We start from the raw sequence: 15,561 nt of genomic DNA, 5'->3' as shown, positions 1-15,561 counted from the left end.
AATGTAATGGTTACTAAATTTAACCTTTTGTTTTTCTTTTACATCCATTGAACTTTCAACATTGAGCCTTAAGATTAAGATTTGTTTTCCTTATTTCATTTTTTAGTAGTGCAATATAGTACAGAAATTGCCTTTCTTATGTTGAATCATGAATGCTCTCTTTTTATAAACCTCACTCGAGCAAAACGATGCATTTTTCTTTTATTTAATACACTGTTAAATTTGAAATGCTAATGATCTAGCTCTGTTTTGTATCAGGGTTATGCTTCCTTAGAACATCGTTTCTGGAGCATTTGATAGAACTACCCATAAAACTGATTGGGCTTGGTGCTTTTAGTGGGTTTGGGGGAATCTTCTATAGGTTATTAGACTATTCAGGTATTTGCATTCTTTTCGAGTCAGTTTTTGAAATTTCTTTCTCACTAAAATATTTAAATTTGAGAAATAAAAATACAAAGTACTTGGATAACATTTTTAAAAACCTTGAATATCCAACACCCAGAATTGACAATTGGTAGTATTTTCTCATGTTTCCTTAAAATAGTTCTAAAATATAAGAACTAAAATATTACAAGTGAAGTGGGTGTTCTTTCTGTACTCACCTTCAGTTCCATTTTGTAATCCTCAATCCAAAATAACTTATTTCATGGATTTAGGATCCGTCTAACCCATGTTTTCATGCTTTTATTCATACATTCATAGACAACATCTGGTTTATGTGTTTTCATATTTGTGTAACTGGTGATAGGTTGGACGTATTGTTCTTCAAATTTCCTTTTCACTCAACATTATCTGAGATTTGTGTTTTGGTATGTAAAGTTAGTTTACTGCTCTTAATTGCCACATAGTTTTTTTTGAAATTATAAAACAATTGCTACCTGGCATGGATAAATATCAATTGGTAAACATTTAGTTTTTTCCAGGTTTTCACTGTTAGGAATGACACTGTAATCAACTTTCTTAAACGTGGCTTTTTCTGGTCTTTTACAGAAATTTCCTGGGATTCAACCCAGAGTGGATCAGCAGGGTTGTAATGTGTACACATTTTAAAATTTACTTGACATTTTCAAATTTCAAAATTTCTCCCCAAGCTAATTGTACTTATTTATATTTCTGCCACCTCTTTGTGGCATATTTTAATATTTAATATTGTTAGATTTATTTTTTGTTTATTTTAAATTAAATTGTTCTAATTGCTAACTGAGGTTAGGCATGTGTTCATATTTTCATCATTTGAGTTTCTTCCTTTGTGAATTGTCTGTTCATTTTTGCATATTTTTCCTTTTTGGTTTTGTTTTTATTTTTACCGAGGTTGATAACATGCATAGGCCAAATAATTCTACATGATTTATTATGAAAGAACAATCCACTCTAGCACCCCAGCACCCAACTTCTCATGTTTCACTTCCCAGGGGAGGCCATTTTCAACTTTTAGCTGGTTCTTTGGCCATCTATTCCCATCTTTCTATATACCAAGCTTATAATGATATTACTTGATTTCTCAACTTTAGCGTTATCTGTTGAGTTCCCATAGTAGGAGGTAAAGTTCTCATGATAGAAGGCAAGAATTTAATTCTTCTGCCTCAAATAAACAAATGTAATTGCCACCCCCTCTCTCCCCATGTTCTCAATATGATTATATCATGATTTTTTACATTATTTTTTTATATAAATGCTACTCAAAACAGATGTGTAATATACTAGTTACATTTGCTTTCTTGTACAACTTTTTGCTTTTCCTTAAAGTTAATAATTATCCAGTATATTAGTTTCTTAGACCTGTCATAACAAATTACTACAAACTAAGGGGTTTAAAAGAACAGAAATTTATTCTCCCGTAGTTCTGGAAGTGAGAAACTCAAAATCAAGTTGTTCGACAGGCCATGCTCTCCATGAAGCCTCTAGGTAAGAATCCTTCCTTGCCTCTCCTAACTTCTGGGGGTTACCAGCAATCCTTGACCTTCCTTGGCTTGTGGCAGTGTAGCGCCCATCTCTCCCTTAGCCTTCACATGGCCTTCTTTCCTGTATGTCTTTGTATCTCCAAATCTTTCCTTATTAGGACACCAGTCATTAGATTTAGGGCCCTACCTATTCTAGTATGACCTCATTTTAACTTGATTATATTTGGAAAGATTCTATTTGCAAATAAGGGCATATACACAGAGGTGGGGGTGAGTGGATGGTTTAGGACCTCAGCATGTCTTTTGAGGGAATATGACTCAACCCACAACACCTAGTGATAAGTACTTTTTCACTTGCATAGTTTTCTACATATCAAAGTTCAGCCTCAAAGTCTCTTCTAATTGTTTATCCTCTGCCTGCCCACCACCCCGCCCCACATATATTTAAAGACATTGAGAATACTGATTATTTCTATCTAATCTGTTTAGGCACCAATACATGGCTCTGGGGTTCATTCCTTAGTTTTGCCTCTTTAGCTTCATTCTCAGGCTAATCCTCCTTTTGGTACCAGGATGGCTGCATCTTTACAGCTTCATGCCACCAAATTCAGTGGAAGAGTCTTTTTTTCCAGTTGCTTGCACAAAAGTCCTTGTCATTCGCTCTTTCTTATTGGCTCCGAATAGGTCATGTGCTAATGATTGACTTGATCCTGTGACCAGGTAGATGACATGAGCTCCCCCGCCTCTCTTGGGACGCGGAGGCGGGGGGCCCAACACAACCAGAGAGCCAGAATGATCCACCAAAGCAAAATTGTGGTACTGATATAGATGCTGGGCAAAAAACATGACCTGTCTACTACATGAAAGTTTTTCATATGTTTGGTAATTATTTGCCTTCAGTTTGTTATTGCATTTTGATTTTCAGTATTTTTTGCTATGCAGATATTTAAAAATATTTATTAAATCTACTTTTAAAGTTTCTGATTCTTGCATTGTGCTTAGTAATGTCTTTCCCACTCTCTGCACTTTATTTTCTGGTTTTAAAGTATAGACTTCACTATATTAATTGGATCTACCTTATTAGTTAGGTCGTTAGCTCTTCTAGAATCTTATTTTATATCTACTTGATTTTCTATGGCCTGAATGAAGTGATTTAATTGTTTATAATTGACGCAATCAAAAGTCTTTCATTATTAGCATGCTTCTGTCTACTTATATATGTTTTGGTAGTTTTTCATGATATACCAGTTGGGTCATTGATATTTATGATCAATACATCTTATTTGAGGATTATGTTTACTATAAAATGTCTTTGTCTTGCTTACTGCTTTTTGTTGTGAATTCAACCTTGCTTAAGATTAAGAACACAACACTGCTTTCTTTTTGTTTCCATTTTCATACTATGCCTTTGTCCTTTTTTCACTGTAATTTTTTCACCCTTAAACTTTGAAACACACACATGCGCACAAAGACATTATGTTCTCACGGTGTTCCCACTGATCAGCATCATATCTTCTCTTAATAAAGATAAAAATTTTAGCATGTTTTCACTGGTTTCTCCTAATGTCTCCCAACCCCATTTCCCATGTTGGGATCACCTGAGAATTTAGATGATACTTTTGTTTTTTTTAAAAACAGCTGACAGTGATTTTAATTTAATGACTCTACTGGCTCTCTGATCCACATATTTATAGTATCCCATGTTTTTTCCTAGGACTCATATTTAGCTGGAATACATCCTTTATTAATTATTACTGATGGTAATATCCCAAATATCTTTATTTTACTCTTCAACCTAAGAAGTAGTTTGTGTGTATAAAGAATTCTAGGTTGAGAATCACTTTCCCTTAGGATTTTGAAAATATTTCTCCAGTGTCTTCCTAACATCCAGTACTGCTGATGAGATGTAGTGCCAATCTGAGTCTTACTCCTTTATGGAAAATTTAATTTTGGCCCTGGAAATGTATATTTTTGGTTTTCTGAAAGACTCAAGGTAGGAGATGCATATCCGTAAGTATATCTATATGTGTGATGGTTAATTTTATGTGTCAGCTTGGTTGAGACATGGTGCCCAGAAACTTGGTCAAACTTTATTCTGGATGTTTCTGTGAGGGTATTTTCAGATGAGATTATTTAAATCAGTTCACTTGTATTAAAGCAGATTGCTTTCCCCAATGTGGGTGGGCTGACACCCAATCAGTTGAAGGTCTGAATAGAGTAAAAGACTGACCTCCCCAGAGCAAAAGGGAATTCTGCACCAGATAACCTTTGAATGTACACTACCACATCAGCTCTTCTGGGGTCTCCAGCTTGCTGGACCACCTTGCATATCTTGGGACTTGTCAGCCTCTGTAATTGTGCAAGACAATGCCTTGAAATAGAACTCTTCCTATATATACACACACTGGTTCTGTTTCTCTGGAGAACACCAACTAATACTATATGTGTATATATACTTTTCATTTTGTTAAATACTTGGTGGACTCTTTCAATGTTATCAGTCTTTCTTTCATCAGTTTTGGGAAGAGTATTTCTATGTTTTCTTTGATTTTCCCTCTCCTTCATTCTCTGTTCTTGTCTCCTGGAAATCCAGTCATATAGATGGAGATACACCTAGGTGTCTTCAGGTCTTTTTATTTTTCTTCTTTCAATCTGTCTTAGATTGGGCTACGTGAAATGGACTCTGAGTAAACAGCAAGTTTACTGCCAAAGTTCTCTAAGAAACAATATCTGTGAGGGGGAGAGAGGCAAGGTAGGGAAAAGGGAGAAGTTGAGCCATGATGCAGTTGCAACCAAGGCCTCAGCTGACCTTACATGGAGCTCTGGAGCTGGGATGACCCTTCAGATTGTCCCAAATTCAAGCAAGGGGACTTGTGTGCCTTTGGGGAAAGGACATATAACCTTGGGCAGGCAGTTCTCTTTCCTAAGGACAATTCCTGCAGAGAGACTTGGCTGTGAGCTGTCAGCAGCCAAAGGTGGTGGAGTGCCTTGGTCCCTAAGGGGGAATCTGGGTGACATACTACAGCACTCTCTACACCATCTCTGTCATTTTGAGGGAAATTTAGGCTTCCAGCTAACGTGTCCTCTCTTTAGTTGAACATATTTTGCTTTTCGCCTTCTCTAGTGAGATTTTTATTTGGTAAGCCTTTTTCTTCCTAGTATAGGGTTTTAAAAAATTATAATCTTTTGTTTCATGGAGGCAATATCTATTCTCATCCCTTTGAGATTTACTTTTTTTTGAAGTTTCCATTTGTTTGCTGTATAAATTCAAATTTGGTGAAGTTTCCTCTTTTCATTATGTTGTATGTTTCTCTTTCATGGTGTTTGTTTACCTCAGTTGTTTAATTTTCGGTTGCATGTTCATCTTTGTAGTTGACGTTCTGTTAGCCCACGTATGAAAGCAGTATGCATACCACAGTTAGCCTCCAGGGATTTTGAGAAGATGAGGTGTTGTGCTGCCAGGCAGGGCATACCAGCAACTTCTCTTAAGGAAGTGGAGCTCCCTGTTTCTCTTAAGCCTGGCCTCTGGCCCAACACTCATACCCAATACTCCAGTCTGTGTCTGTTATCTACTCAACAGAGGGAGTTAGAGGGGAGTTAGAAATCGCCTGCCTACTGCTCTGATATTGATGGAATCAGCCACCCTGGTGGTTGCTCCAGGATTCCCTCCAACTCCTAGTGTCCACAACCTGTACACTTGGCATTCTCTAGTCACTCCTGACTTTCCTCTGACAGTCACATCCTTCCTGCTCCCTTTTTAGGATGAGTGGGACACTGTATCACCTCACTCCCTGTATCCTTTCCATCTTCCTTATAGTAAGTCTTCCTGGATTACTGAGGCTGCAACCCTCAAAAACTACATTTTTTAGATTCCCCTGAAGCTCCAGTTTTAGATGTGATTTAAATCCCACCAGTCATTTACAACCACGTAAATTTTGGAAGGAAGAGTGGAACACTCTGATGTAGAGGCTGACTTCTTGCCTGTGTTATTTCTGCTGGCAAGCTGAGTTGTAGAGGAGTTTAATTGTTTTGCAACAACTGTGACAGGATTCTCAGTGTTAGGCCTCTAGCTTCATGGGTATCGAGAGGCAGAGCACAGTTCCTTCATTTGGCAGCTGTGGATGGGGGTATATGTGAGTTGAGTCTGCAGTTAGCAGCTGATTCCTGATTCCATGGTTTCCTGACTGTGGCAGGGCCAGTAGCTCAGTTCTGTAATGTGCCTTTAGGAGGTGTTCCTGGAAGTTCAGCTCAGAGCTAAGCCTTTCAATGATTATAATACCCATTGGATATCATATTTTAAAAATTCCTTTTAGCTTGAAGTAACTGGAGTGGATCCTATGGTATGCAACAAAACCCTCACTGATACATGGGGATTCCCTGCATTTCCTGGTATATTGTGCTAATACCTTCTTATTTCAGAGATGTTTTACATTTGTTATTTTAAGGATATTTGGTTCCATCATTATTGGTGGTTTTGGTGGTATGGTAGTAAAATCAAATGCTTAGGCATTTTGATTTCATCTTCTTAGTGAGAATTCTTTTTTCTCAGTGGCAATGGAGTCTAATAGCATATTGCAACAAGGTATATTTCTACTCTTAAAAAGGCTTTGGTATAAGCCTCTTACATAAGAGAGAATATCTCCTCTTTTTTTCTGGCAAGATATATTTAGCTGGTTCTTGTCTCATCTTAGCCTGGCTTGCATTTTAATAGAAACCACAAGTTGCAGCTGGCTCTCTTCATGATATCCAAGAGTGGAACCAACCTTGATTAGTTTACAAGTCTCCTCTTGGTGTAAGGGGGTTACGTAGATTATTTAAGTTAATTCCACTATAGTTTAGTAGTTAGTGAAATAACACACGAGTCGAAGATAGAACATTTTTAGTGCATCTTCAAGAATGACTCTAAATCTTTCCAACAAAAGAATTCTTTTCAAAAATTTTTGTTTGTTTGTCTTCATAAAGCATCAACATTTCAGGGTTGTTCACTACACTTAAAACACTATGACACAGACTGGGAGAAAATATTTGCAAAAGACACGTAAAGTACTGTTATCCAAGATATACAAAGAACTCTCAAAACTCAACGATAAGAAAACAAACAACCTAATTAAAAGCTGAGCAAAAATCTGAACAGACACCTCACCAAAGAAGACATACAGATTGTAAGTAAGTATAGTTAGGAAATCTCAAATTAAAATGATGAGGTATGAGTATACACCTATTAGAATGGCCAAAATCCAAAACACAGATAACACAAAATGCTGATAAAGATGTGGAGCAATAAGAACCTTCATACATTGCTGGTGGGAACGCAAAATGGTACAGCTACTTTGGAAGACAGTTTTGTGGTTTCTTACAAAACTAAACATACTCTTACCATATGATCCAGCAATCATTGATATTTATCCAAAGGAATGGAGAACTTATATCCAAACAAAAGCAGCTTTATTCATAATTGCCCACATTTGGAAGCAACCAAGATGTCCTTCAGTAGGTGAGTGGATATATAAACTGTGATACGTTGCAGAAAATGGAATATTATTCAGCTCTCGAAAGAAATGAACTATCAAGCCATGAAAAGACATGGAGGAAAATTAAATGTATATTTTGAAGGGAAAGAAGCCAAACTGAAAAGGTGATATATGGCATGATTCTAACTATATGACATTCTGGAAAAGGCAAAAGTATAGAAACAGTAAAAATATCAGTGGTTGCCAGGGTTTAGTGGGGAAGGAGGGTGAACAGACAGAGGCTAGAGGATTTTTAGGGCAGTGAAACTATTCTGTATGATACAAGATGGTGGATACATGGCATTCTACATTCATCAAAGCCCATAGCATGTGCAACACTAAGACTGAAGCCGAATTGTAAACTATGGACTTTGGGTGATAATAATGTGTCAGTGAAGGTTCATTGATTGTAGCAAATATCTTGCTTTGGTGGGGTATGTTGATTGTGGGCAGGCAGTATGTGTGTAGGGGAAGGGGGTATATTTAAACTCTGTACTTTCCATTCAATTTTACTGTGACTCTAAAACAGCTTTAAAAACATACTATGACACACTAAAATACATATATATATATATTTGTTATTGGTTAGATTTAGAAGTATAATTTTAAATATTTTAATGAAAATTACAGTTAAATGTGGAGTCAAAGATAAGCATGTTTTAATTAATGAAATGCCTTCGATTATTATTACTATTATCATAGTTATTATTGACTTAAAAATCCTCAGTAGACCTTATAAATTTAGTGATCAATGATGTTCATATTGAAAAATACATATATATATACTTGACAGAATTGGTTTTTGTTCTTCTGACATTGCAGTTGTTAATATTCTCATGCTATAAAAATCTCAGTTAAAAATGTTAAAAAGAGGGCTTCCCTGGTGGCGCAGTGGTTGAGAGTCTGCCTGCCGATGCAGGGGACACGGGTTCGTGCCCCGGTCCGGGAAGATCCCGCATGCCACGGAGCGGCTGGGCCCGTGAGCCATGGCCGCTGAGCCTGCGCGTCCGGAGCCTGTGCTCTGCAACGGGAGAGGCCACAACAGCGAGAGGCCCGCGTACCGCCAAAAAAAAAAAAAAAAAAAAAAAAAAAATGTTAAAAAGAATCTCTCCAATACTGCACAGCCAGCACAGTAAGTGGTATGGTTACCTGCCAATACAGCTCTTTTTGCATCAGCCAGTTGAACTGTTAAGATAGTTACTCATCCACTGGATAATTTCACAACCCTCTTCTTAAATTTGGTTGCTTTGGACACATTCTACCCTGGAAACAAAATCTAGGCTCCATAATACATTCAGAAATAGTAAACTCATGTCTCTTTTCCAGCTGGTCAGTACCAGGGTTGACACATTTACTTCTGCACCATAGGAACGGCTGCTAGAAAAGCTCAAGTATGCATTCAATTCCATTACTTTGGCACAATGCAAAGTCACGTAGAAGAGGGAGACTCTCTCAGCCTCTCTATGTTGGAAAATTAATTCTTTTAACTGCTTTAAAGAATCTCTACATGTGCTCAGATCTTATGAACTTAGGATCAGCAATGACCTCATCACCTTCAGCTGGCCTTTGGCTGCTGTGTACTTTATGAAATCTTGTTAATTATGACTGTTTTTCTTAGTTATAAGTCCTTCTGGGTAAATTTTTATAAAACATTCATTTTTATCACTTACATAACCACATAAAATATTTTCATTGGTGTCAAAATGTCATGTTATTGCCAAACAGATTCCATTTCAATTTCTAGAAATTATTGGAAAGTTAATATTCACATTTTAATGGCACCCTTGCTGTAGTCTTAAGTCATGTTTTATTGAAACAGAAGTCATAATTACATTGTGTTTATACAGGATAAAGCACAGAAATAGACAACATTTCCAGTTAATCTCTGTGGTTAATGATTACCCTTTCCTTTTTTTGTAAAAAAAGACAAATCATGAATAAAATTCAGGGTCTTTTTGAAACTAAGTTTTCATGAAAATGATCATCATGGATACTCATCATTCATTTCTCTTTTCTGCACAGTAATATTTTAGTTTAGGAATCATAAACTGAATCTTTCCCCTGGCTTATGAAACTTTACCCTATCCATTTCTATTTAAAGTGAGGCTAGGTAAGAAAGTCATATTCCTACCTAGGCTTTTGGTTTCTCTGTAGAGATGTCAATTCAAGAAAACTCAATCTCGACATTGTTACCGAGTCCCAAGCTCGTACAGCTCACTGCATGACAAGCCAATAAATCTAGAGAAGAGTTCAGGAATAGCAGCTTTATTCAGAAAGCCATCAGTCTGAGAAGATGGTGGACTAGTGTCCCAAAGAACCATCTTACTTGAGTTAGAATTCAGGCTTATTTTATAGTAAAAGGGAGGGGGTGTGACTGATTGTTGCAAACTTCTTGGTGCTGTAATTCTTTGTTCTTGCGGCTGTCCACGGTAGGTCTGGTCACAATGTTCCTATAACCTCCAGCAAGACAAATTATTCCTTGTTCTGCAACATTTTTTCTCTATATGAATGAAAAAGTGTTATACATTGTCCCCTACATATGAACCTTCAAGTTGTGAACTTTCAAAGATGTGAACCTGTGTTCCCATGTCCAATCACGTAAATTAGTTCACGTGTCTGGTGTACATTGTCACGTGTGTGCATCCTCTACAAGTGGTTGTGCTTTTGTGTACTTTACAGTACTGTGTAGAGTACAGTATCTTTATTTCAAGCCCAGAATGTGAGTGAGTGAAATTGCAGCTTGCCTTCCATCTCCTATTGCTGACAATCCTTCAGCTCTACCATCTCCCACCTCCTCTCCCTCCTCCAGTCAGTAACTCTTCTTGCCTGTTCACTTGATGCCAGCCCCTGGATGCCAGCTGTTGTGCTGTACTGCTGTACTTTTCAATGTACTGTACTGTAAGATTAAAAATGTTTTCTTTATTTTTTGTGTTTGTTTTTTATGTATTATTTGTGTGTAAAGTATTATAAACCTATTACAGTACAGTACTATATAGCCGATTGTGACAGTTGGGTACTTAGGCTAACTTTGTTGGACTTACAAACAAATTGGTCTTAACGAATGTGCTATCAGAATGGAACTCGTTCATATGTAGGGGACTTACTGTACCTTTAAAGATTAGAGCCTTGAGAATGAGCTATCCTGTATATTTCAGACTATAGGCAACTTTCTTTTACAAAAGGTACAGAGCCAGCATGACTAAGCACAGGCAACAGAGCACAAAGATTAGAGCTAAAGGAATACGTCCAATATGGAGTCAGGTTTGTTCTTCTCTGTTACAACCTCATTTCAAGAATGTAATTGTTTAACTGCAAAGCTACACTTTTGGGTAGAAAACACCCTTTGGAGGTTGCACATTGAAGCCATGTTTAGAGATCTGGAGAAATGAGTTTTTAGCAGTAATCACATTTACTTTGTCCCCAGTCTGGAAGAAGTCCCCACGAGAGCTGGAGGATGACTAAAGGGCTGACTTTGATCATGGTTGCCAGAACATGTACCGTCACTCTGAGACTTTTCTCTGCCTGGATCTTGCACATCCCCTCCTATGGACCAAATTGTGGTGCCCCCTCCCCACAATTCTTATGTAGAAGCCATAACCCCCAATGTGATGGTATTTGGAGGTGGGGCCTTTGGGAGATAATTGGGCTTAAATGAGGTCAGGAGAGGGCAGGCCTTCATGATGGGATTAATGTCCTTGTAAGGAGAGACATCGGAGAGTTTGCTGTCTCTCTCTCTCCCTGCCATGTGAGTACCTCGTGAGAATTCAGCCATCACAAGCCAGGAAAACGGCTCTCACCAGAACTCAACCATGCTGACACCCTGATCTCAGACATCCAGCCTCCAAAACTGTGATAAATATGTTGTTTAAGCCTCTCAGTCAGTGATATGTTGTTATGGTAGCCCTAGCTTACTAATATGTCCCCCAAGGACAAGATACTTGGAGCCAGAGCACACACAAAGGGTCTGGTGGGGAATTCAGGTGGTGTTCCAGACAGTTCAGGAACACATGTTTTACAATTTCAATTACTGCCTCTTTTAGTGTATAAATAGAACCTCAGAAGATGGTTAAGCTGAAGAGAGAGCCTTAAGAGGACAGCATTCCAGTGGGATCAATTAACAGTTTGTAAGTAATATTATCATTTTTGCCTATACTGATTGCTAATGAAATTCTTAAAGTAGTTGTTATTCTTAAGAAAGTTGAATTGATAGTTTAAGTTATGGAATGTTCTGAGCTGGGCCCTATGCCTTCCTCATATTATTCTCATTAAATATTTGTTGATTTTATTAAAATTGTTTTCTACTTCATGGCATAAATTTAGCAAAGAATAGGAAGCCTATTCAGAAACTTTATTACATTCTTGTGAGAGAGTATACCTTTATGGCTCACTTACACTAGAAGTGGCACTAATTACTTGGGAATGTAAGTGAAAATTTTCCCTGGCAAATTTGGAAAGGCAGGTTAAAATAGCTCATATAGGGACTTCCCTGGTGGTGCCGTGGTTAAGAATCTTCCTGCCAATGTAGGGCACATGGGTTCGAGCCCTATTCTGGGAAGATCCCACATGACGCAGAGCAACTAAGCCCGTGCGCCACAACTACTGAGCCTGTGCTCTAGAGCTCGCGAGCCACAACTACTGTGCCTGCATGCCACAACTATTGAAGCTCACGTGCCTAGAGCCCATGCTCCACAACAAGGGATACCACCGTGGTGAGAAGTCTGCACACCGCAATGAAGAGTAGCCCCCGCTCACTGCAACTGGAGAAAGCCTGTGCATAGCAACGAAGACCCAGTGCAGCCAAAAAAAAGGAAAAAAAAAAAGCTCATATACACATGGAGAGTTTTTCTCTCCAGTCTTGACTCAGGCACTTATTATCTTGACTTTCTGTAAGTCATCAGAGCATAAATGTAAATTACTTCTGTTTTCCCCCAGTTTTACTGAGATGTAATTGCCATATAACATTTTATAATTTTAATGTGTACAACATCATAATCTGATATATGTGTATATTGGGAAATGATCACCACAATAAATGTAGTTAACATCCATCACCTCACATAGTCACACATTTTTTTTCTTGTGCTGAGAACTTTTAAAATCTACTCTCTTGGCAACTTCCAAATATACACTACAGCATTATTATCTATAGTCATCATGTTGTACATTACATCCCAGAACTTAAATGCCTGGCATTTGTTTTTAATAAGTAGGATTTGGCAGTTTTTAGAAGTAATTTAAGGTGGAAGTTTGCACCTTTTGACTTTTTGTACCTTTTAAATTGGGTGAAGGTGATCAAAAAGTACAAGCTTCCAGCTTAAGTTACTTCTAGAAATTGCCAAATCCTACTAATTAAAAATAAATGTCGAGCACATGTCTAATATTTATTGTACTACATATTTATGCTTTTGAAATATTGCTTGAAACAGCTATCTAGGACACAGCTAGTTTTTGTCACATGTAGATCTATGTCACAACTGAATGTGTTGTGACAGAATTTTCCCTGTAGGCCTGAGTTGCATATATTCAATCGTGGTGGACAGAATAATGGTCCCCCAAAGATGTCCACATCCTAATCCCCAGAATCTGTGACAATTTTAACTTACCTGGCAAAAGGGGACTTTACATATGTGATTAAATTAACGATCTTGCAATAGGGAGATTATCCAAGTGGGCTCAATGTAATCATAAAGCTCCTAAGATGGAGGGAGCAGAGTCAGAGCATGGGTAGGAAATGTGGTGATGGATGTAGCAGTCAGATTGAGAGAGATTTGAAGATGCTGGTTTTGAAGATGGAAGAAGAGAACAAGCCAAGGAACATATGTGGCCTCTAGAAGCTGGAAATGGCCAAGAGATGGATTCTCCCCCAGAGCCTCCAGAAGGAAGACTGCCAACCCACTTTAGACTTCTGATCTCCTGAATTATAAGATAATAGATTTGTGTTGTTTTAAGCCACTAAGTTTGTGGTAATTTGTTATAGCCGCAATAGGGAAATAATACATCAATTACCACTGATTTTATTTTCTTAGTGTGGTACAACTAATAATTAAAAGCAGTTTAAACTTTAGACCCTATTTCGAACCTCTAAAGACACAAGCATGGTGGATGTAAAAGACAGGCTAATTTAAAGTTCTAACATGTACTGGCCCCCAGTCGAAAGCTGGGGGAGATGGTAGTGGGTATAGTGGGCAGTCCTTTAATATCCAGCACCCTTAGACCTGCACCGTCTACCCACCTGGGGCTACTGAGCCCTGAAAATTCAGCCAGTGTGAAATGAAATGTGCTGCAAGTGTAAAATACACCATGAATTGTAAAGAAGACTGTAAAATATTTCATTAATAATTTAAAAATATTGATCACATGTTGAAACATTACTCTTTTGCATGTATTGGGTAAAATATAGTATTAAATTAAATTGCAATTTCTTTTTACTTCTTGATTGGGAAATGAAAACATTTCCATTACAAATATATGGGTGAGTCATATGTCTTTATTGGGTAGTGCTGCTCTAAACAGATAATGCTATTAATGATGTAATTAACAAGATATAGATTATTTACATGCTGATTAATGTATTATTGAGTAATGAATATGCAAATGCAGTCGAGAGTTAATAGGTTTATTTATATACATTTAATGCATTTTACAATTAATATCTCCATTTTTTATAGTCACATCCTCCTAGAGTCTGATCTCCATAATCAGATTCGACATTTGGGATACATGCGCCTTTTTACCTGCAGGCAGTAAGGATAGTTTTGAATCGCTTAGATTTTTTTGTCTTCTCCCAAAGACCCCATGGACATCGCATCTTTCTTTTTCTGAAGAAATAGAATTTCTTTTGAAATCCAGTCAATGTTTCATAAAGGCATCTAGCCAGTGTAATTTCTTGGACCAGATTAATGTTTGTAGGATCAAGAAATCTTAGGAAACTAAACAGAATCTGTAAGCAATTATATTTTGGGTGATGATTACCTTAGAGTTCAGTGAAGAAAAAACTATATATGTGTGTGTTAAGAATATATATGTAATGTATATAAATACATATATTATGTATATATACATAATTATGCATAAAGAATACATGTTATATGTACATGTATATGTGTTATGTATCAGTACATATATATTATGTAATATACATATATTATGTGTATATACACATTATATATACACACATATTCCTAATACACATACATATATAATTATATAAATGCAAAACCAAAGTGATGAATATTTGATAAAAGGCAAAGACTTTGCCTTCTGGGCACTCCATGACATTTTGGGGGTGCCAAATATCACCTAGGACAAGATGTTCATGGTTTGACCCTCAACCTGAGCAAATCTATGTATTAAGGAAATTTATACAAACATTACAATTTCAATAAGTGAGTAAATGTTGTAAATGATTCTTAGTGGGTTGATTTCTCCTTAAATTACTTGGATCATCCTTCCCTACCTCCAGTTCTCCCGTGTATTTTGTAGGGGCTACCACACCCAGTATCTCCTGCTTGGTGTGAGTATTGACCATCTAAAGGGGTCTGTAATGAAATGGTAACCTTTGAAGGGGTTCCCCCACTTTCTGATAATATTCCTGTGTACACTTATCATTGTGGTATATGTTCAGGAAGTAGGGAAAGCTTTTCAAGGAATACTTGTATTGGATGGAAGTCAACTACCAGAAGCTAACATCCAACTGAAATTCTATTGGCAAAAGGTCTTGTTTCTTTCCCAGTGAAAAGTGGAATGTATATTTCTTGGTTTGCCAAGAGTACAAAAACATCTCATTCATTAAAAGAACTTAGCTTTCATGTTTTAAATAAATAATTCTCCTGATTTCTTAGATAACACACCAATTAAATAGAAATGCACTTATGAAGAACCTGGTGCAAGGGGTTATCCCAAATAGCACTTCAAGTCTAAGTGCCCTTGATTAACGTTGTCAAGGCATGAGGCTGAGTGAGGACACTGCAAGTTTACCTGCCTTGGGGCATTACTGAGACCAGCTGGCTCTCCTAGAGCCATAAAACTTTTTACTATTTTTTCTGCATATATTATGCCACGGAACTGTGTGACCTTCTGGGACTTCTGCTCCTTGTAAAAAGGCTGAACATTTTTGTTGGCTGAAGTGCAGGGTGAGAATTGCTCATCAT

Source organism: Phocoena sinus, chromosome 4, assembly GCF_008692025.1.
Source record: "Phocoena sinus isolate mPhoSin1 chromosome 4, mPhoSin1.pri, whole genome shotgun sequence".
Classification (NCBI taxonomy): Eukaryota; Metazoa; Chordata; class Mammalia; order Artiodactyla; family Phocoenidae; genus Phocoena; species Phocoena sinus.
Note: the sequence above shows the minus strand (reverse complement) of the source record.